Source organism: Falco naumanni, chromosome 13 (assembly GCF_017639655.2).
Source record: "Falco naumanni isolate bFalNau1 chromosome 13, bFalNau1.pat, whole genome shotgun sequence".
NCBI classification, from domain to species: Eukaryota; Metazoa; Chordata; class Aves; order Falconiformes; family Falconidae; genus Falco; species Falco naumanni.
Window position 1 is genome coordinate 9,220,661 of NC_054066.1, and position 24,854 is coordinate 9,245,514.

The following is a 24,854-nucleotide window of genomic DNA, read 5'->3' on the forward strand; positions in this document are numbered from 1 at the left end:
TTTTGGAAAATGAAAGGATTGCTTATTCCCATTATTTATATCAAATATAATGAAACATTCTAGATTTTTACTTAGAGTTGAGTTGTGTCTGAGGAAAAACAACAGAAAAACAACAAATAGGTGAGCCCAAATGTGCCAAATCCAAATGGCTAGGTCACAGGTTTCCGAGTATTACGCAGGTCATGTTGCGTGTCCCACGTCTTGGCTCCTGCACAAACAACACAGCTCCAATAATTTCACTATCTCAGGGCTGGTGCAGTAACACAGGGAGGGGGTGTTAGCTTAACCTAAGTGCTTTAAGGATGGGTTCCAGAGGAAAGCATATGGTGGCTTTCTGCAGCCTGATTCATTACCGTCTTCTGCGATCCTGTCGTTTCACGCAAGGTAAGCGTGGTACAAACTTGGCTGGAGACCTCCCTCTTGCTCCTTGGTGTAATGGGCAACTGTGCTGGTGGTTCAGCAGGCGGCATTGAATGCAGCAATGCAGCAGTGTACGGTTTGAGTTTAGAACTGGGAGAAGGAGGGGTATGTTGTGTTTGGGCCTGAACTGAAAAAGCAGAAAGACAAAAAAAACCCAGGTAGTGTTCCACTGAAAACAGAATGTTTTCCCCAGCCTGGTGTTTGATGTTGAGCGCGAGCTATTTCATCTTTTCAGTGCAGGTTTTTCTTTGTTATTTTTCCCACCAAAAAAAAAGAGATTTTTAGATACAAAAAGCAATCTTACAATTCAAAGTGAAAAGATTCTGCCTTCAGAGTTTCAAATCAAAATGTTTTGATGTTTCTGAGAAATACAACAGAATGCAAAAAAGTAAGTGTTTAAGTGACAGGAGCAGAAAACAAATAACAAGTGATTGAACTACAAATTCACTTGGCCAAAATCCAACAGAAATACTAGGATTAAATAAGCAAACAACATTTATTGGTTTTACTGGTGTGAATTCCAGGTAGTTATCTTAATAACTGGGAATATTTGTGATGGGAAGAAGATGAACCATTATGGTCTGGGCTAGTCCTTACCAGCAAGAGCTGCAGGCAACACTTGAATAAAGATTCAGAGTAAGCGGACCCATATTTTCAAGTACATTTAGGTGCTTGAGGATGCAAATAAGCTAATGACAGCTTTTCTTAAAACATAGATCTTTCAAGGTACTTAGGCATCTAAGAGTCCCTAAAACCTTAAGGTCTTAGAGTTTCAGTTTGTCCAACTGATGCTCAGTTGCCAGCTGAGATTAATTTACACCCAAGTTACAACCAGGAAAACTTCCTAAATACAGATGATTTTGCCACTGAGCTCAAGCATCCAGTTATGAAATTCTAAGCAGCATTCATTACAGACTGCCCACTTCAAAAATTCATAAAGAAGATAGCACAGCAAGAAGATCGTAGAGTTATAGCTACCGTCCTAACCTGATAATCAACGTATTAAATAGTTTTAAAATATCCTATTTCTTTGATTTTGGACAAGGATATAAACCCGATCTCCTGCTTCCCGAGACAGCAGTCCCATTGAACTCCTGTAAGATCTTGAATAGTCTGTGTCTCTTCCTTCCTCTGAAGCCATTAGCAATCACAGGGAAAAGAGACCTCAGGTGTGATTCTATAACCCTTTACTTAATGCAGCTGCCAGAGGAATCTGGAGGTAGTTTCTTTCTCAGTGTCAAATGGAGAACTGAAAATAGAGGTACTGCATCTTCTAGCACTTGTGATATATGCAGTGAAATAAGGGGAATATCCTTGCACAGGTATATAATGCAAGTTCTAACTAGTTTAAGATGAAATGTAATTTTGCTCTTCATTATTTTGTTGTAAAAATGAATTATCATGTCTTTAATGTAAAAATAGTAATGAGTTTATAGTTGGGCGGGATGTGGGGTTTGACTGTAGAAAGAAGTTGAAGTCACAATAAAAGCTTGCCCAATTATACAATTATTAGATTAAAATAAGAATCAAGGGAAATATAGATCCCTGAATGGCAGGAGGAAGCTGGCAGTGTAACAGAGGTGCAATTGTACATGGTTGTGATCTCTGTTCTGTTTCAAAGTATCACTTGGCTTTTTCTTGTTTGCACCTTCCCTGTGCCAGCATATAAAGTGAATGCTAGCGGCTAAGGCATGAAGGTATTTGTAGCTTTCTTAACAGTAAGTACAGTCAAAATTGATTGACTGTATCCAATGTATTAAAGCAGATAACCAAGTAGATAATTGCATACATTTTTAACAACCATTGGACTGGAAAACTGTAAAAGTAAAAAGAGAAGGTAGAAGCAGAGAGTGAATTATGCTTTGGTGTTTAGCTGGGAAGATTACTAAACCGGACTTTTTCTTGAGATTCTACAAAAAAAAGGAAATTTTCACTCACGTAATCTGATTGTAACAAAGCCCTTGTTTCAACTCTTCCATTTACTGGTGTCCTGTTTTTGTTTTTTGTAATAGATTTGACACCTGCTGTTTTTACCTCACGCCTTCATCTAATATCAACATTTCTCTCAGGGTAAGAGTATTATCTTTTTACAATAATACCTTTGGAATTGCTTTCCCAGTTATGGCCTAACTAATTTTTTATCAAAACAATATGATTTAAGAAATAACCAGGAAGATCTTACAAAGGCATTCATGTTTCCCCATTTCTTTCAGAATAATTTATACCAGTAAGCCTTGGAATCTCTAATTTGCACCTCAGAATACCCACATATAGAGACATAAGTGACATGTGAACTGAAATAGTCCAGGTTCACATAGCACAATAATTTTGTAGGTCTGCTGTGAACATTCCTATCTTCACACAGCACTACCCCATAGCAGGAAGTGCAATGCATTGTCATCAGTTGACATCAGATGAATATCTGGCTCTGTTCTGTCTTTCTCTATTCTTTAGTGATTTCTAATTGTGACTATGAATCACACAATTGGAAGGATAGTACATCAAGGTACCACATAAATCCTACAGCATTTCTGTTGTTGCTGCAAATGAATTGCCTGCCTTCTCACAAGTCAGTCAGGATTCTGGGTTTGAAGCAGCTTGAGGCCTTAATTGATAATAATTTGTGTGTGGTAAAGCTTAATGACTCCAACAAGACAGTTCTTGCACAGGAAGGTAAGTGTTCCTTATGTTGCTCAGAACAATTTCAAAATTGCTCTTAAAATTCCAGGGTGTGAGCATGCCTCACCCCTGGCAATACTCTTACGGCTTCCTGCTTAAATTTTTTATCAGTGACACTGTACGCCCTTCAGAACAACCCCTCTGACTTCAGCACTTTAAAAGAGTATTTTAGGAATGGGAAATAGGAGTGTGCTACCAGTAGCATAGGACTCGCTCGTACCTGCAGTTGGTTGCTGAGAACTGTCATGCTTTGCTTCACTGTATGTACCCTACAACTCAGTCTCATGCTTATTCAGTGTTAGGTGTTTAATCCTGCCATAAACAGGGAAGACTTTCCACAAGGCACGAGCAGGTCTGTCTGTGCACTGTTGCTCTAAGGCTAGAACAAATCATGAAGAGCAGAACACTGCATGCTGAGCATTGTCATAGCCTATATGAACACCAGGGGAAAAGCTGGATTGTGGTCTGATCGATCTGCAGAAATATAACAGAGAAGGCCATTTGAATACCAGAACGCATCTATTAGTTCAGCTGCCATTTTTCAGATACCTGGCACAATTCAGATATTGTGAACAGAGAGGATGGTGCTTGGCCACATCCACCGACATTATCTGGAATAATAAATAATAATTGTCTTCTGTAATGGGGTCAGGGAGCCAATAAGCCATGCTGCCATCTCAGACTTTTAGCTCTGAGTCATAAAAGACTTCTTTCTCCTTCCCCGCAACTGGATGGCAAGTTGTTTAGGGTGACATTATCTGGTTCCAGATGGTCCCACCTACTGCAAAATCTGTAGTGCTTGTTTATTTTGTAACGGTTCTATGCCTTGATCTTTTAACAGCTCTCTGGAGAAGGAGGGGGAAGGATTAGTAGGCTCAGTGTGTTGCTCTTGAGTGCCACCAGTGAATGGTGCTCCCCCATATTTTCTTTTCATTTCAGTTTGGACTGAGTTGTTTTCTAGAGAAGAGTACTGAAGAGATTAGGACTTTATGGAAAGTAGATGATGATTATTTAAATTCCCTAATGATCTGCTTCCTATTAGGGGTGGGGACACAGGGAGAATACTTATGGAAAGGATAACACCTCCTTGAAGTGCAACTCTACTCTTAAAAAGTAAATCAGAAAGTGTTACTCACAAAGTGAATATATACCATTTCTCAGGGATTTCATGGTAAATCTACCTAAGATGCACAAGAGCGGTTCAGGTCAGAAGGGACCTCTCAGGAGATCTTTACCTCTGACTCAAAGCAGGGTCACCTGTGAGACTTGGGCCTGAATCCAATCTGCAGGTCTGCAACTTAAGTTTGTAATCTGAGAATCATCTTGTTGGCGTTTAGTTTTGGTTTTAATTCTGGTTTTGCACCCACAGATTTTGATACTCATATTAGGCCTCAGGGGCAAGGGTATATTTACAGTAAAATTTGAATGACACCTTCACCTTGAGGCACTCACAGGGAGCAGAGATCATGGCTTTGCAAGTGCAGCCCTATGCATTATCCTGAAGACATGCCTGACCATATTAAACAGTTGAATATACAATTTACCAAATATTAGCTAGCTTACTGCATTTCCTGATAGGCTGTAAAAATGAGGTCCTCGTGTGGGTAGGAGACGATCATATGCAAGCTATCCATGAATGTGCCCTGTTTTTAGAGTGGAAAAGACAACACTTTGATAACTATCACCAAATTAATTTCTCATTGAAGATGATTAGAGCGCAGTGCAGCCGTCTCTGAACCCACACTGGCCTCAACAGGTGCATTGAAACATTGCAGAGATATTAACTCTGACCTTGATGATGTTATAGGTACAACACCACAAAACTGTGCCTCAGAGAGAAATTTGCATTGGGCCACTCACGATAAACCTGTGTCTCTGATTTTCACATGAGTTAGCAGGTTGAGGTAAAGTCTAGATGTTATCACAGTCTGAATTCTGCCTTTATGTGAAGACTACAAAGTGCCTGGCCCTTGCAAATATTGTTCTTCAAGCTTGTTAACAAACAAACACCTTTTCTCCTATCAAAGTAAGGTCACTAATCACTAGATCCCTGCATTTGTCCTTAGGCTAACGGTTAGGACGCTCCCTTGAGAGACAGAAACCATGGCCTAAGCTCTCTGAGGCTTACAAGAGGCTGATACATATATCAACCACTTTGTCAGCCAATTATACCACAGAACAGTACTAGTAATTCCTCTGTTAGTGTTTTGGAATGAAACTCTGCTGACTTCTGTGTTTTCTGTATTCAGAATTTCAATATATTAAGACACACCAGGCCTGCTGAGTCAGGCCCTTGAGGAGACAAGCAGATGTTCCTGAGCTCTAGGTGACAGCAGTGTTTCAGCAAGAAAGAGAAGCCTTGCTTCTTTTAAAATAAGGTGCTCTAAATCAAGCTTGGTCCAGATCTTATGTTTAGAGAACAGATAAAATACAGGACAGCTTAGCTAGCGTCAGTCAAGATGATTGCACTGCCTGTATTAAACAGCCCTGGGAAGAAGCCTTTCTGGGCTGGTCATGTCCATTCTGCATGAAGTCCCAGCTGGGCAGCTATTAGACAGCTGACCTATATGCAAATCTCAGAATTATGACACTTATAACCTAGTTTCTACCCTTAGCAAACTTGCCTATAGCCCCAAACCCAATAATCTTCCACCCTTTTCTGTGAGAAGACAAGTACATGAGGAATTCAAGGCCTCAGTGCCATTCTTCTAACAGCTTCAAGGCTGTCGTGTGAGAAAAGTGTTAATTTTGCCTCTTCAATTACTTATTTATCCTTTTCAATATTTTTTTCAGTATTTATAATGAAACCTTAGCATGAACGTTTCTTCCCTTCTAGTTTTTTGCTGCAAATATGAGCATTACATAAAGAACTCAACCCACCACAAACTGAAGTTACAGTAATTTACTCTGTAAGTGCCAGCTGATTATGCAAAAGCATTGGAACAAAAGCTGATATACTCTTTTTCCTCCTATATGTGATTAAGAACTTCAAACATCAGTTTTGCTTCATATGGAAACCCTCCTTACAGTTTTAGAACCATGCTGAGATTCTTAGCAGTCTCACATACTACCTAACCATGTAATTTAGCAAGGGAGTCATGATCAAGGTGTCACAAAAACATCTGGTGTACACCAATTCTTACTCTTGCCAAAACTGACTCAATAATTTATTAAGGGCTTTAAAAAAAAAAAAAAAAAATCTATCAAATTGCCAGTGGTCTTAAGGAGCAAACAATAACTGAAAATTAAGCACTACCCTGCCTTTCTGGGAGTCTGTAAAGAGATGCAGTCCCTGGTAGACTAGGTGAGGCATATAACTCTGCTCCCTCACCCAGCATTAAAGGGAGAAAGAGTCTTGAAGGTGTAGTCAGCATATATCCAGGGCTATATAGTAGCACAAATCATTCTTAAACATATTGTTATGTGCTCTGTTCAGTACACTCTGATAACACTTACCTTTGCGTTCCCTGTGGATTAAAAAAAAAACAATCAAACCCAAAATTTTTGTAGGACAGAATTTCTTTCGGTAAAGGATAGTTAAATAATGTTAAATCCAAATGCAAATTTTTTTTCTGAAAAAAATGAAAGGTTAACTAAACCGTGCAAGGTCCAGTAAATGCCATGAAAAAATTTAGTACTGTGTAGCAGTCATTATTGTATTTATGCCTTTAGCATAACCTTTTTTCAAAGGATGAAATATATGATCTTTGTTTTAAGAATATTTTTTTTTTAAGTACAACACACATAGTGATGTTTGAGTCTTGCAGGCTTGGAAGGCAATAGCTGCCAGTTGCCAAAGGGCCCTTCCCAGCAGGAAGGTACTGATTATTTAGACCTTAATCAATATCTGAGTTGATATTTCAAAGTGAAAAAACAGCAAAAAGAAGAAAATGTCCATTTCCCCATATTATTTGTAAGGTTCTCTAAACTATACACAGAGGAAGTTTCTGTGATATGTTCCCATCAGCTGAAATGTTTTACATAGCCTATTTGTGCTTTTATCAAAACCGAGGAAAATAACAGTTAAACCTGTTGCTGTCAAAGATCCCCTTGTTCATGTAAATCACTGTTGTGTGTGCTCCTGCATTATCACAGTTCTTTTCTTGGAATAACAGTAGAAGTGATCAGACCTTGACAAATGTAAAGCTGCTATGTACTTTAAGGGTGTGTCAAAAAGCTGTTATATAGTTGATTTTAGATAAATGACCTCAACATTTATGAAACTCTCACAAGGTTCATGTATGCCTTTTCTATTCTGTCTTCCCCAACATCAGCTTGTGGTTAGAAATGCAAGAGAGTTATCAGGAAACTTAATTCAGTCATAAACAACTCTCTCCAGAAATTCATAGGGTAGATATTTCTAATTTTTTTCAGATATTCCCAGCAGTTGTTTCCACCTCTTTTACTCCCATGTAAAAGTGTCTCCTCCTTGTGGGATCAAGGTAAATGTTTAAATAGTTCTTAGGTGCAACACAGTTCAGAGTCCTGCATACTGTGAATGTGAATTGATTCCATGACCTTGTTCAGTCAGTAAATGTCTCTACTTTACCAAGTTCCGAATAAGTGTAGTAAGCAACACAAAAAAAGCCTGAAACTTCAGTTCTGTTTGTGCCAGTACATGTTGCTGATTCCCTCAGCAGCTGTTTTCTGATTCTGTACCTCATGGCAGATACTACAGCACATAATAGAAAGTAGGTATGAGTGGGGTATCTCACTTCTTCAGCTCTTGCCAGCAAAACATTCTAATCTTGTCTAAAGGGATTTTGCTTTTTTAATTAGTTCTGATGGTTTGAGTTACCCTGTGCCCAAAAAGTTAGAGTTCTTGTGGACCCTCATGCAGGTCACTGGAAAATTAGGAATCACAAGGGTGAACGCATCCAAAACCATGTGATTTAGGAGTGCACATCTGTTGACTTTCAATAAGAATCAAACTCTTGGATGCCATTAGCCTTCTAACTGTATTTGAAGGGAACAGAATATTTCGAGCAATGTTTTGGACCTCTTTTTTTAAACTGCAATTCTGTCACTGTTTGAGGTCTGCAGTCAGGATTTTCTACTTCCCAAAGCTCACACAAAACGTAATGGGTTTTCCTTCCACCTCCTCCCCTTCCCCATGAAGTATCCGTAGTTCCCAAAACCCCAGTGCCCTGGGATTAAAATTTGCTGTAATGAAACATTGTATCAGACAAGCTAATGTAAAATCACAGATAATATCTGGACAGCTGATCAATACTCTTTTAAATGTTATAGTAAAGAATTGCTGAGTAGTTTCTATTATTACCTTGCTGCTGCCTGCATTAATGGTAAACATTATAAAGTGGTTTTAAGTTTCCATTATTAATCTATCAAAATCCTTATAAACTTGGCTTCATCAGTTAGCATTTAATTCACCATCATTAAGATCATCTCATTCTGCAGGTGGAGAGGAAATTATTATTTACTTCATCCTCTTTTCCAACACAAATTATATGATTAGGGCAGGCTTCACGTTTCTGCTTCTCAAAAATTAGAATATTTTGAAAAATGATCTCTTTTACCAGCTTTCTCTCCTTTAATGGTAAATATACACTGATGGACACGTATATCAGCAAAGCTTTCACATAAACTATTATTACACCAGCAGTTTACTGAGAACTGTATCTTCACCATTTTGACCTTTCTGAAAGTACAACACATCCTGCATGGAATGCTTATTTAATAAAATGCAGGCTTTTACAACAAGGTAACACCTGTTGGAGTATCTGTGAAGTAGCAGTGAATGGAAAGGTGCAGCAGACCTCCCTTTGATTGGAATAACTTGATCTGTTTTCCCTGATTGACTACAAAAGGAGTACCACGTGGGTTTGGTCTAAACTGACAACCCTAATTTGCACCCATTAGTCTTCCTTTTGTAATCAGATGATGACCACGTGCTACACTCCAAAAGGTCATTCTTTGACATTTGATGACATCATCTCATGTAAATGACATTAGCATGCCACAGTGAGTCCACAAAATCTGGAAAATATATATTGATATTTTTGTTTAGGATTTTTTGGGGGAGCAATACAGGATTGTTACTACAGGACGTTAGTTATGCACAGTCACCTGTTTTGCATAGCACAGTGACCCTGGCATGAGACTTCCCCACTCCACCAGGAGAAGGGATAGCAGGAATGGAATATTGCCTCTGTCTCCTTCATAATAAATAAAAAAGAAGGAAAGCAAGTCAAAGACAGATACTGGCTTCACAGATTTTCGAAATCCCACTAAACACTTGTCCAGAAAGTTAAATAATAGCAGTAGTTTTTATGTTATCCTATTTTATATAATAATATTGATTAATATAGTTATTATTGATGACATTATCACTATCATGAAATAATCATTTAGTCTGTCCCTAGCACATCTAAAATACCCTTCATTTTCACATACATGCTAAATCTCAAAGAGTTCTTAAAATATTCAGGCCGGTGGTGACATCTATTTTTCAGTCTCTGTAATTCCAGTTCTGTCCCTCTGCTATCTTCTGGTATCTCACTGGTATCAGTGGTAATTGTGTAACTTTTTAGATGAACGTAGCCTTTCAACACTATAATCAGGAAAATAAAATTAATCATTTTTTAAAGAAAAAATCAAACTAGTATCAGAAAGAACCAGTTTCTCTGGAATTGTGAGGATGAATCAAACATCTGTTTCCATTCCCAGTTTGCCATTTACAACCATTCCAACGATGCCTCCTCCAAATGGCAGCACAATCCTTCCCACGTTGCACAAGCCAATGAGCAGAGTGTAATTGTGGCCCTATATATATTCTCACAATGCCATATCTGTTTTATTTTATTTCTGCTTTTTCAAATCCTTGCACTCTGTCCTCCACCCAGTCTGGGTGAACTACTAAAACTAATTTTCACCCTGTGATAAGGTGACAACTGATGAGCGGTGGGTGTGTATAACTGATCTCTTTTTAAACCAATGACTCTTATGTCCAGGAGAGAGAAAACACTCTTCTCTATTGGAGAATCAAAGCATTTTTGGTGTGAGTTAAAATGAACTCCTCCATGACTGACGTGACAGTACTTTCACTATTTCCTCTATGATTATATGATCTCTGCCGTATCTGGGATGGAAAATCCATGTGCCATGCCAGTTATACAGCACATTCTAGTAAGGGGTCATTTCATAGGGCAGTATTAAATTAGTTTCTAAGACGATGACAAACTGCAAAGTGGCCAGTTTCACTGTCTGGTTGGAGACATTAATGAAATCGAGAAAATGCAGTTGTCATTGGCAGTGGGACTTGATTCTTGTCAGTAAAACCTCTTCTCAGAATCACAGGTTTGACAAAGAAAATGTGACAGTGAGAAGAATGCAACTGGAAAATAATTCATAAGCTTTTCCCAGTCTATTAGTGTATCTTACTTAATGGAACTAAAGTGCTATTGAAAGCACAATCCTTTGTACCCTATCAGTTGACCTCATCCCTTGCAAATGGGGGTATTAATTTTGTTTTAGAAAACTATTCCTTAAAGTAGGGAACCAGAAAACATTGCTGATATAATTCACAGTTTAATGACTCCTTAATATGTGAACAAGCTGGCAAGAGCTAAGCCAAACTATGTATGGGCTATGTGGTTTTGCCGGCGAAGCCATTTCAGAGCAGACTTGAATATTGATTTTGGTGTAGCTCTTGCAGAGCAAGGATATTGTTGACTTTGTGCTTCTGAGTATGGTCTTAAGCACTGGATAGGATCCCCCAACCTCCTGCACTGTCATGTCTTGAAATCTCATATGCACCACTGCTTCAGCCTTCATGAAAGATAGGCCAGTCAATTGCTTTTGACCGGCCCCAAAATACTCACCTATGTATTCCTGAACCAGAGGAGGAAAGAAAGCATTAATCTGAAGGAAGCCCCAGTAAAACAACACTGAAAACGGCAGACAGCACAGGCTGATTGCCTTCACTACCTCCACATAAACTACACACATTTAGAAAGAAACCAACCAACAATAGTAACAGTAGTTTGCCCTTCAGTAAACCCATGATACCAAGAATCTCACTTCCAAAATGTATGTGTACCGTTGTTATTCTTATCTAGCAGGTAAGAAAACTGAAATTCTTTGCATAAGGCAGTTTTGTGGAATAACAGGACAGAAAATGCTCTTCTTTTTTACACCACACAGCTTTGCAAAGTTGTTTGACTCCTTTCTTAGCAAGCCTATGAATTGCCAGCTGTTAGAGAAATGCCAGTTTATATAGTTTTATTAAAACTTGGAGAGTTTTAACAATAGGTCAGTGGATATTCCCTTTAGGCAACAGCACCAGTTTGTCTATTTATGGAAGCAGACCAGGAATTTTGTAAAAATGTAGCTACTTTGAAGATAAGACAAAGCAATCAAAACCACCCAAAGTCAGCTGAATAATTTTTGAAGACTGAGCCTAAGATAACAGGGGTGGATTGGAAGGGATTTAGATTTGGTATCCTACTAACAAATCCATCAGTGTTTCTCTATTTCCTCTGAAAACCTTTAAATTAGATTAATAGAGTTGATCTGTTTTTTGTCTAACCCAGTCTTCAACTCACTCTCCCTCTGACAAAGCCATTAACTTGGATAAGACTTACAGTATGTGTAATCCTGACTTTTCCTACGTTTATCTTGCAGGTTTGACCTGCATCTGTACTAATTGGTTTAAATATCTGTAAAGTCTATCTTTTCTTATAAGGCTAGCAAGCAAGGTAGATTTACAGATTCGTGTACATATTAAAATAACACAAGTTGTTAAAAGTCTTCCTCTGCACAAGCTCTATTACATTCTAGAATCTAGACATTTAATTCTGATGCCTGCAAAAAAACCCTCAAAATATTTATTGATTAAAAAAAAATAGTAAGAACATTTGCAGTTTGAAACTCATTCCAAAAGAATAACATTGATTGGGTTCCTTTTAAAAACAAAGGTCCATGTGAAATACACTACTGTAATAGAACGCGTGATTAATTTTGCTTAGTATTTGTTCAACTATGATCAGCTGATTCATCATTTCTAATATGACAGCATATTTTGCTACTTTTTTAAAAAAGGAGAGGCTAAACAGCTGATCCTACAATCTGCTATCTCCAACAACTGCAATACTGCCAAGCCACGGCCTGAGTGTTTACCTTATTTTCCATATTGCTTAATATCTGATATACAGCTCAAGTTTAATGGCTTGGGATTATTTGGCGATATTGTATCTAAAAATGGAAGCATCATAAAACCTGCTGCAGTTGCTAAACTTCACTGAACTCAGCGTTTCTCATAAGTTTTCTGTATCACCCACAATTTCCCTACGGAGCTAAACTTTAGCATTGATTTTAATGGCTGAATATCAAGTGTGCAGGCCCAGGTGGACTTTATGTAGTCTCATCTGGAATGGGCAGTGCTACGGAACATAATGCAGAGACACTCACACATTCATACATACATGCTTCATTCGTGCATATTTTTTCCTGAGGCAGATTGCCTTTCTTCAATCACTCTCTCCAATCTACTAAGCTCTGTCTATGGTTAATAGCTCAAGTACATCTTGAGTGCAAGAAGATCTATTGCTTCCAATATTTGAATTCCTTCCAATACTTTTTCTTGAGTATAGAAGATTTACTGCTTTCTGCTGGCCCGTCTGTATGAGACTGTGCTGTGTGCATGAAACTGGCTTGGTTCAGCACTAACTCAGGGATTTCTACATCATATCTATGGTTAGGAGAAGTGAAGACGACTCTTGTCAAGCAGGCAGTGAGTGTGACTGGGAGAATTTAAAGGTATACAGAACACATGGATACACACACATCACTGTTCCTAGTTCAACCAGATTCTTTCTGTTGACTTTAAGTCAAATCAACTTCTAGGACAGATCTCTTTTTGATTGGTCTTAACAATGCAAACACTGTAAAACATAAACAAAATCACTTCTCACAAAGCACATAGGGGAGCATGACTACGATACCAATTTCAGCAGAAATATATAAAGTGCTGTCTTCATGCAGAAAAGGGAATTACAGTACACTTCTAAGCTTGTTTTAGCATAATTATAAATCTTCTGTTCAAATCCTCAACTTTATATCAACAGTCTTTGATTATATTTACCCTGAAGAGTTTTACTCTTCATAGGTTTGAAATGCAGAAATTAAATGTTTCATGTTGGGCTTCAGAAGGTTTTAGTCAAGCACTCATTATCAATTAAGCATATTCATCAGTCTGCATTCTTAAACATGAACTTTCTCACTATCAAAAATTAACTATCGATGCCCTTTTAAGACCCAATAGTAGCAGAATATCTTCATATACTGATCTCTGTATTATAGAAGCAGCAACAAAAATGTCCTAAATAGTCCTAGTAATGTCAAAAATAAAAATCTTAGCAACTTGAGTCTTATTTTCCCCCCTGTGAAAATGTATGTATGTTCTTTCAACTGACTACAGCATGATACAAATGGCATGATATGTCTGCAAATAAAAACTGGCAATACCTCTGCTTTAGCTTACTTTGCACACAGAGAAAAAACAAAGAAATTTCTTTACCACATATGCATTAGAAATAAAGTTTCACTCGTGTTGACATCAATGGCAAATTCTGAACAGCTTCAGCTGAGCTAGGATTACATTTCAGAAGTTTGTTATATGCCAGATAACAACTTCTCCATCTAAATCACATGTTCTATAAAGCACTGAGGTAGTTTCTGGTTTTTGTCAAAGATACTACCTATCTGGCTGGATCAAAGCTATCCTTGCCACTGCCATAATTATTAATTAGGTATTAGTTATTATTAATGAGGTATTATTCCTTAAATCCATATTTTTCTTGAACTTGGCATCATACCACCTTACAGAAATTTTTTGCGCCTCAGAAGGTGACTTAAAAAGTCATTCTGAACAAGAAGAGATTTTCGTTATTGTTCATTTTCTGGTATTGGGGCTGTTTGTACTGTTTCTTCGAGGCATTTAACCAAAGTGCCTAAATATGGAACTTTGATTCCCTGTGTAATCATTGTTTAGAAGTAGGCTTCTGCATCGGCGCTTTGATTCATTCCTTGGAGGATGTTAGCTGCATAGGGAGCTTTCTTCCTAATTAAATCATGTAAATTAGAGGCTTAAAGTTCAACAGTGTGAAAATATCCTATTGTGGCCAGTATGGCTTTAAATGCTCTGAACAGCAGACTCCCATAATTTTGCTGGGGATATATTCCCATAGGTCACTTTAGCACAGGATTGACAGTTTTGCATGATATTTAATGATAATTCACTTTATTCAGTCAGATTACACTTGGCTGTGAAGGTTTGTTAATTTGTCTTTAAGAAACTCTAAAGCAAGTGTACTGCGAGGGTAAGCGTGGGTGGTACATGGTGAGGGCTTGAAAAAACTCTTTGTAAGAGATCATATGTGTACACACACCTATTTGTTTTATATATATAGACACATACAGTGTACATATACATAAAATATCTACAAACTTAATCTTTTAACTCCTGTTCCACTCCCAGGCTATCTTTGGGATATTTATTTTTTATGATTTTTTTTTTAAGAGCATTCAGTACACTGTCTGCTCTGTGACAATCATATAAAACTGTGTCAGACTCAGCCAGTGACTTTAATTGTGTCACAAATGTAATGTGACATGAACAATGCACCCTGGTGTTCCAAGGAATAACACCATATGTCACGGCAGCAATGTGTAAATCGGGCTTCTCCCAGTACCTTTGTTATGGAAACTGTGGCCTTCAGATGAAGCTATGCACAGGAGTGCAGGAATCTGCACTCCCTGTCCTGTGATTTGGTTATGCCTGCACTGTGTTCTTTTCTGTGACCTGTAAATACTTGTAAAATGCTTCTATCCATCCCAGACAGACTTCAAACGATTTTAAGCAAATGTTTATTCTGGAGGCATTTGCATATGTTGAGCATTTACAACATTGCAGATATCTTTTCTCTAACTGAGCAAGAGAACTTAATCTACCAGGGAGTAATCTGGTTCTGTCCTTTCAGAATTTAAGTTTTCCTTTTTCTTACTCCACACCTCTATATACCTATGCATATAAACATTTGAATTATTGTGTGTATACCATGTGCATATTTTACTTTGAATTCAGAGTCCTATAAATCAGATGTTCCCCAATATTTCTAAAACTTGAACAGATATTCATTTAACATTTTGAAAGGAGCAGTAATTGGATGTCGCTTACATGATAGTATGGAACATTTACATTGCACCCTTCTCTAAGTATATTTGAAAGCCTAATGCTTCAGTCTATGTGATGGTTATAGACTGTCTACACTCAGGTGGCTTTTTTGGTTTCATCTATTAAAGAGATTTTCATACATGCTTGGTGTGCTTGGTTAGCAAAGCTGACAAGCTTTCACTGTCTATAGTCCATAATTAAATGGTATTCGGTGGGCTATGAGACAGGCATTTAGGTCTGGGGAGCACTGTACACACAAAGCTTGGTTAAATGTTATTATAATTCAGGTTCATTAATTTTTCTAATTAATCTGATTGATTAAAAGTAGTCGTGAAGCCGAAATGGAAAATTAGTACCATAGAGTTGTTGAAAAAAACAGCTAACTGTGGAAAAAGCTCTGGAAACACACTACTCTGAAAGACAAACAACAATGAGGAGCTCTGCACCAGAGTCACAAACCTGGGCTTGTTAGAACATTTAGTCTCCACTGCCTGGAGCTAAACCATCCCTAATGGTCTTAGTTCCAGCTCACTGATTTAAGTCAATTAGATAATGTCTTTTTTTCTGGTCTGGCTTTCCATTTTCTTACTTTTGAAAGTCAAATACATTTCAGCTGTTTAGTATCTTGTAGGTGAGAGCTGAAGTGACCAGTTTAATATAAAATTCAGAAATGGGCCTGAGCCCAGCACTCTTGGCCAAACCCAGAGTGAATATTTAAGGGCCAGCATCCAACTCCACATGGGTCAAACCGCTTCAGAAGCCCTTTTTTGCCAGTACTGTGTACGTGATAACAGTGCTGAAGACCCAACACCTACACTTCTGTGTTTTAGTGGTTTGACTTTGTGCTAATTATAGTCTACTGCTGTGGAGTGAATACCCATTAGTAACTGGAGTGCACTGATGGATTCCTGAACCACATCTTGTTTAGTTTAATCTGAAAAGAATCCAGTTTGTGTACTCCCAAAGAGTAAACCACAGAGTAGTAAGTGGAGATAATGGGAGGCTTCTCTTCAACATTCCTGTTCCAGACTAGAGCATCAAGGCAGACTTACGCACTGTGTCTCCTTTCAGACCTCACTGCTGAACTGAACCAACCTGACTCATACACCTTCTGTTCTCCAGCTCCTTAAGTCATGGTCATTAATATTTTCTGATAACTGCTACCACATATATCTTTTCCATGGTTGCATTGCTGTAGTGGAGCATAGTCATCCTTTGTGAATTGGAGTTTCCATCCAAGTCATATATTTGGAGTGTTTGTTTCCTTCCTTTACCATTTCCAATGAACAGGCCTCGTTTATATTCTTGTTCCAAGCCCATGTGCACTTTACCGTGCTGGAGAGATTCATAACTGCAGCTTCTTAATATCCATTCTCTGTTTTCACAAATGTAATCTCCCTGCAAAAATTAGAGCCACTACTGAATTCTGTAATGCCACTCTAGTTTCAGATTATACTTTGAGGATCTGGATGGTCCCACCAGTGTTTCCAGTGAGCAAAATCTCCCCATGAATGCCTACAAGCTCTGCACAAGGCAGCATTCAGGGCTTGATTTCCAAGCTCTGTGTTTCTGTCTTCTGAGCAGTTTGGACAAGTAATGAACGCTGGCTCTGTGTGCATGTTAGTCTTCAGCATGAATGTCTGGGTCCACTCAAGATAGAAATATACCAAAAGTCTGTCTGTGTTCCCCCATCACAATTAGGCTCTCCAGACTGTGTTGAAGTGGTGATTACTGAGCTCCTCAGATGTATTGAAAGAACTCAGAATTACCCTTGCACCAGAGGTTTTCATTTAATTAATACTGTCAAATAGGCTGTAGTGTCCTATTGCAGAATAATCCAATTTCAATTATACTGCAGCCAGGGCCCCACAAGACCATATAACATCCCTATTTCTGCAGATTACACTAAGTTATGATGATGTTTTGACTATTTTAATTTGTCCTTTTGTGTGGTTTTATGTCAGGGATGCAAGTTAGATTTTTCCTCCCCACAAAACTAACCCTTTGAATTAATTACTCGGGTAGTAGCCAGGTCTGAAATACGCTAAAAGATTTCTAAAATCTTCATTTCAGCAATTGACATTCACTATTAATGTCATTCCCCTCTGTCAAGGAAGTCATCCAGCCTTGAAGTTGCATTTTTTGTGCCAGGATACTTTCTTCATCAAAAAGTAGATGTTAGCGTTTCGTGTTTCACAACAGCAACATACAGAGCTTAGGGAGATTACTTGAATACAATGAATTAAAAAATGTTAATCGCTAACATATTGTAGAAAAAATTAATAATATGTATGGGCTTTCTTCATATGATTTTCATTGATATAACACACTGAGAAAATTTAATCTAGCAATGATCTTATGCTGGCAAGACTTGACTTCAAGAAAAGCAGGATCACATAATACAGGATACAGGAATGTCTGTGGTAAGGCTAAATGCCAGGGTGGTTGTGAACAATAAGGTGGTTTGTGCATCCAAGAGTGACTGCATTAGTTATTTCATATGCATTCTTGGGTACCAAGACTTTTTGTTTAATTATGTAATATATACACTCCATCAAACACTGAAGTAAACTTTTGATTAATTTTATTATGTAGTTTCCATTGGAATTAAGCTTCTTTCCTACAAATCCTTTTTTTTTTTTTATTAAAATTAAAAAAAAGGATTATGTACAGCCTTATCCGTGCCAAGATTCTATTTAAATAAGTTAGACCTAGGTGTATGCCTTCCCTAAAAAAGATCTTTCACTTAGGCTGCTCCAAGTTAGGGAAAATATTTCTGAGATCTTATTTAGCTATTTTTTTTTTCTGCAGATACTTTATAAAGTCCATGAGTTTTCCCTGTAAACATAATTAATTACCCAGCAGAAATCCAAGAAGTGCAAGCACAGTACAAATAGTGAGTAGGGCAAAACTGCATTTTGTTATTCTTCCTTAGTTCTTTCCATCATTCATTTGAGGCTTTGCTATCTCTCTTTCAGCCCAGCCAAGCAACTCTTCTAGTCTAAATTTGAGCTCCAAGGCAAAGGACAATCTGATGTGGATTTAACAATTATTAACATATTTTTTCATTGAAAGAGTAATACCAGGTGAAAACATCTGAATTACTGGTTGCTACACCTTATTGTACTGCAAGGATAGATGATATCTCTGGTTACATCTGAAGTGTAAGTCCCAGGAATGTGTCCCAGATACGGAGAGTAGGAGACTAGTCTCTCAAGGTAGCTCAGAAAAGTTTAAAATGAACAGCAAATAAAATTTCTGAACATGCCTACCTCTGAACAGCTGAGATTAATGGTGCCAAATCACTGAAAAAACTATAGTAAAATACTTCCTGGAATTGTGTCATTATGATACTCAGTAATTTTGTACCCTTTCCTCATTTTTTTTTTTGACATATTTTTCTTTTTGTAATGGCTATGATAATTACAGAATCATAATGAGAACAAGAATTGATAGAAGTTTAGTATGATTTTAAGTTTTAGAAAAAATAAGAGAAGTTTAATGATTTCTTTACTTCTAAACTTTTCCATTGGTGCCACACACAAACCCCAATTTGCATCTACCACTTCTCTGACAGGACTCTGAGACTGAGAACTGAACCAACTGAAATCCCTGAAAGCTTTTCTATAGTCTTCCAAAAACTTTGAATTGGACATATATAGATGTCTGACTCATTTTTCTTCTCTACCCAGGATTTTAGAGTTTAACATAAAGTATTTATGTATTAGGAGCAGCATGGTTGTTAATATCTTAAATACAGTGTGCATGATGTAGCACTGTAGTTGATCTTGATCTTTCATTGTTATGGATAAAGAACAGGACTCATATTTTGGGGAGATCATTAGGTTCTTCTAATCGTGAGATTACGATGTCGTAGGAACAAGAATAGAAGACACTGGTCTGAAATAAAGTTTGCAAAGTGATTTGAATGGCCTGGATTGTAACAACTATTATTAAATATAGAAGATACAAACGAATTAAAACACACCAAAAGTTATTGTCAAATGAAAAAAAACTAGTAATGCAAATGCTACATACAATTAATGCTTGTAGAATATAATTATATTGTTTCACAATTCAGGCATAAGAGGGGAAATCAGTTGCATTATAATACTCTAGTGTGACAGCTAAAATTGCTTCAGTGACCCGCATCCACAGAGGACATGGGCCTGAGTGTTCAGAAAGTGATTTTTATGCAAGCTTTTGTATTACTAGATCTACCTGATATACTCACTTCATTTTATAAATACTGTATCTATCTTCCTTCCTTTTTTCCAAATCAATTTCTTCTTATCTTATTCATTTTGCTGACAATTGTTGCCTATAAAATACAGTGATAAGAGCACAGAGAAAATGTAATGACAAAATGTAATGACAACTGTGCACATTGTAGGGTGGTAAACAGTCCAATCAAAAGCCCCCAAAAATACAGAAAAAAGAAAGGACATTCTTTTAAATGACATATAGACAAAAAATAAAGACCCTAGGCAAGCTTTTCCTCTACATTTAAGATAAAGAAAGTGGAGCAGGTGTTTTACACCAGAAAAAGAACCCCAACCAAAACCCAAAGTGAAACAAAATGTTAAATACTAAGATCTAACTTAGATACTAAGATGCAAGCCATACAGCTGCAAAATGGGATTGGTGTTCCTCATGAACATGCCTCAGTAGCAAAGGCCCTGGTTTGGCCTTCATACAGTTGAAGATTGTATTTTACCCTCTTTAGCTCACATTCCGGGAGTTTTTCTGCTGGGCTATGAATCTTCCAGCTGGAGGAAGACACAGGGAAAGTGAATAACCACAGCAACATTTGGAAGGGTTCACAGCAGCTGCAGGAACACAGCACAGTTGTGCAGAACATAAGGGCACTGACAGTCGTGAGTTCAACTTTGCTCATCCAGATAGCCCTCTTCCTTGGGAAGTTCCTTTCCCCCTCATCCTTATACCTCCATCAGTGGAAAATCGGATTGCTAGCTGCTGTATGAAGGTGATTAAAATCTCAAAATGTGCCACTGCACACATGGAAATTCACCAGTAGAAGGGAGAACACAGAGAGTTGAAATGGCAAAACACTATCACAGCTATCCCACCAGGACTAGGTGAATAATTTTTCATGAATAATTTAGTCAGTGAATGTCAGTGTTTTCTGTGTTCAGAAATAGTGTCTGAACAAACTCCAGCTTTCTGTAGTCCATATACTGTCTGAAAGTACACTCTGTATAAATTTTTTTTTTGCAAACATTGCTTAGATCCTCTGCTAGTTCATGAGCATTTCTTCCAGTGTTCGAGTCTACCATCTTTTTAGGAAGCATGCGTACTAGTTTCTATTACATTAAGCAATTAGAAAATATCTGTCTGGATTTTAATAAATAACCACAATTATGCATTATTATTAACTAGCATAATTATCCACTAATAGGTAATGTCTACCTACTAATTACTAAATAACCTACTGATCTACTTGATAACTCCCTAAGACCTAGTAGGAGGTATCAATCACATACCTGAGGCTCTGCAGGACAGACACCTTCAGCTTTGTACTTTTTCCAGGGCATGTTACTTGTGAATGCTGGGGCACTAACATCAATGTGGTAACACATTTCAGATAAATTGTGGGTCCAGACTGGTCATCTCCATTCCATTCTGGCTTCTGAACTTTTTTTACTGGGAGAAGGAACAGAACTGGTCCAGTTTTGTTCCAATTTTATTTAAATTCAAGGTCCTCTCCACACAGATCCCATTCTCAGAATTTTGCAGACACTGCAAGAGTGTGCTAACCTAAATATTTACCATCACATGTTCCCAGTGACTATCCCACAACCACTCCCTCAACTCGGTATCATTCCAGCTTGCAGATGATCCCACAACACCACACAGTCGTCTCCCACCCTCTCATTCCAGAGGGCTATGGGAAGAAAGGCAAGTGTTATCTCACCCTAAGGAAAGTGTGATTAATATTTTCTTTTTATTTAATCTAGTCATTTCACTCATTGGGTAACATAATGAATATATAGATTCATATTCTTACATGTTTCTTTGTTCTGAGGTAAAAAAATAACCTCTATTCAGTGTAACAAGTATGCAAATACCTCCCCTGTGGGTGCCTGCAATCACCTTATCTGTGAGACAGAAAACATGAGAATTTTCTCAAGAACTGCTCAGCTACAGAAAGACTGGGAAATGCTGCAACCGGTATTTCCAGGCATACAATTGGCAATTGCACTTCTCCCAGTCCCAGTTAAAAGACTTTGAAGGTTGGGTGCTTTAATAGAGGTTTGGAATCATGAAAGAAAACGTATATTGGGGCAGCTTGTGGCTAAGTGGCTACTGAATGTGATAGTAGCGTCCCTTCCTGTGCTTCTCAGCACTATGGCCAAGCTGGGAGGGAGACAAAGCTGTTGACGGAGAAAAGAAAAAAGCACGTTGTATAGAAAAAAAATTATTTAAAAATAGGGCAATGTTTGGATACAAATCTTCCCCACCTAAGTGCTTATTACACTCTTCCCTTATGACTCTGATCTGCTTTTGCTACTTGGCCACAACTGACTTGATCATTAAGCTACTTCTAGTGAGAAAACAGCCAAACAGTAGAAATAGTGGAGGAATATGGTTTTAACAAGGAAGTCTATCCTGATGAAAACTTGTTTTGTAGGATTCATCCAACTCACAGCAAAGAACTAAAATCTTTCTTACAACAAACCTCAGGGAATATGGGATATGTATTCCCCCACTGATGTCATCCACAGGTTTTTTTTCTCCTTTTTCTTTTGGCAGCTATGCTCGCTTCACCTTAGAAAGAAGTTCATGAAATTAAATGCCTGTATGGAAAGTCCACATCTGGGTCACAGTTTAAAGGCTGCTGTTAAGATGATACCTTGTCAGCCACATGAATGAGTAGACACATGTGCAAGCAACCAGGCACATTTGGGCAAGACATACTTGTCAGCCACTGAGTCTTTGCAGTGATTTATTTGAATTTAGGGTTCACTCCTGCTGTCCGTGCAGATTTCAAAGGAAATTGCAAACATACATATTCATCAGCCTCTGTTAATGGAGGGACAGAATCAGAAACTAAATAAGGAATGAAGTTTATTCAAAATTATAAAACAAATGGAGTAGTCTAATAAATACAGTGGGTTTTATAGATTACGATGTTCCATGAACTTTGCATATTGACTGATAACACCGTGGGGGTTTTATTTTGTTATCCCTTACAGGCACATTTTTGATCCTAAGCACACTTGCTTTAGAGTAAAATATATCAATATTTAGATCACTTTTATTTTCCATTCAGATAGGTCAAAAATGAACCGTATGACTGTGTTAGTCATAGATTTTCCCTGCGAGGGTTAATATTCATGTTTGAAGTTCATTTGTTTGAGTAAGGAATATATATTTCAGGCCCCTCCAAAGGTTCTCCATGTCATAGTTTATCAGGTTCAAAGGACAAAATGGGAACCACACTGTATCTTTTACTACTGAGCACTCCTTGAAGTACTATGGTCTTCAGTTATGGTAATCATCATCTGTCTGACCTACTCATGTGGCATGATTAGCTGTAGGATCTAAACATCTCACAATTTCAGATTTATTCATCCTCCCAACATGTAACAGAAAATTATTTTCCTGTTCTTACAGTTGAGAAACTGAATTATTTGCTGAAAAAAAGTTGTCCGTGACCAAGTAACTTTTAATTTTAGAGTGCAAACTGCACTGTTGTCCAGATCAAGAGAAACATTTAAGTGTCTTTGATTTTAATGGAAAGCGAGACACTGAATTGGGCTAAGATCAGTTTACAGCTATATTCATTTTGCATTAATGAATATGACTTACAGGAATAAAACTTCCCTTAATAAAATTTGTATGCAAATATCTTAAGGGCAAGTGGCAAACAGATGGGGCCAGACCCTTTCCAGTAGTGCCCAGCAACAGGACAAGGGGCAACAGGCACAAACTGAAGCACAGGAAGATCCATCTGAATATGAGGAAAAACTTCTTTACTTTGAGGGTGACAGAACCCTGGAACAGGCTGCCCAGACAGGTTGTGGTCTCCTCTGGAGATGTCCAAAACCCACCCAAATGCGATTCTGTGCAACCTGCTGTAGGTGAACCTGCTTTAGCAGTGGGGTTGGAATAGATGATCTCCAGACGTCCCTTCTAACCCTGGCCATTCTGTGATTCTTGTGTCCAGGTTTTGTATATGTAAAGTTTAGATGAGGGGAGGCAGGCAAAGCTAGTGTAGACTGGGCCCACCAAAGCAAGGCAAGTGCAGTTTACCTGTCAGCAGTCTGCTTCTTCTTCCCCTTTCCTACATGGTGAAAGGATTACTTTACAGACAGGGTGAAGAAATGAAACCAGAATATATAACTTGTGGTTGTAAATGTCAGCTCTGACTTTCCATACATCACTGAACATCCAGCAGTGCGAACGCTTCCTTTAGCTTACACATTATGTTTCAGTGTCATTCTCATTTACTTTCATTATAGCTTCATGTGCACTTAATGCACACAAGAGTCAGCACACTCTACCTGTCTCCACAGTCTTTGCACACTTGTGCATTTGTTTAAATACACAAGCACACATTTTTCACGTAGGTGTAACCAGCTGGAATGATTAATGGTGAATATTAGTGCATCTCCCCTACTTCTCTTGTTCTTTCAGGCATTACTATTACAATTGCAGCCTTTAGTTTCATGTTACCTTTCACCTTGAGAGATCATTCTGTATGTACACACAGGAGCTTAAATACAGCCACTTCAAAGTGCAAAGGAGGCGTTAAGTTGCAGAAAGGGCAGTTGAGGAGATAGCCTTCAGATTCTGACCCACCAAGTTTGTATCTTCTGTGCCTACACAGAGGAAAGGGGTTACATTCCTAAAGTTCACTGTTGCAGAAGTACCATGTGTGGAAGGATTGTATGGGTTGCATAACTGACAGAGTAGAGAAGTCTGGTTTTCCCAGATGTGTGCTTCTGGTGTCTAGGAAAGTGAGCCCAGAGCAAAGCTTTTCATCGGCTGAAGGACAGCATCACTGTGTTCTGTATCTAGTATCTATCAGTTCATGAAACTGTACTGCAGGTGGTTAGGGGCTCTAACAGGGTTTCTGACTGTTTTTCTGAATTCCATACTTTGAGCGTTCCCAACCTACTTGTTCAGTTGGTTGAAGGCTGCCTGAAACTGCTTCAAAGTTTGCAAGAAGGACTGGGCAGGCAAACTGATGCTTGCAGCATAGACGTGGATTGCACAATTTTTAGAGAAACAGTTTCAAAATACATATAAGTTATATGTCACATGGTCTACCTGCCTACTCATAACAACCCAAGAGAGGCAGCACTGGATAAAGGGACACATGAGCTCTGTGTCACAGTTTTCTTCAGTGTGGTTGTGCATCTTCTCATCTCCTCCTCCTATGTTCTAGCCCTCATCATAGGTTCTTGCCATAAAGGAGGACTCTCTGCCACTGCTCTGAAATCTAGTGTTAAGGGATATCATTGTAGATCTGGTAATTCTCCTAGTGTTTGGACAGGTAGCTCAATAACATCCTTTCTGCTTTAATTTGGCACTT

At 38.1% G+C, this 24,854-nt stretch overlaps 1 long non-coding RNA gene across 1 annotated transcript in view; it reads right to left on the bottom strand.

Moving 5' to 3' along the window:
- Positions 1-398: 398 nt before the first annotated feature.
- Positions 399-24,854, bottom strand: part of LOC121096592 — a 40,028-nt gene continuing 15,572 nt past the window's right edge. Inside the window, exon 3 of the long non-coding RNA XR_005830608.1 lies at positions 399-547. This is a non-coding gene — a long non-coding RNA (uncharacterized LOC121096592). The remainder of the gene's footprint in view (positions 548-24,854) is intronic.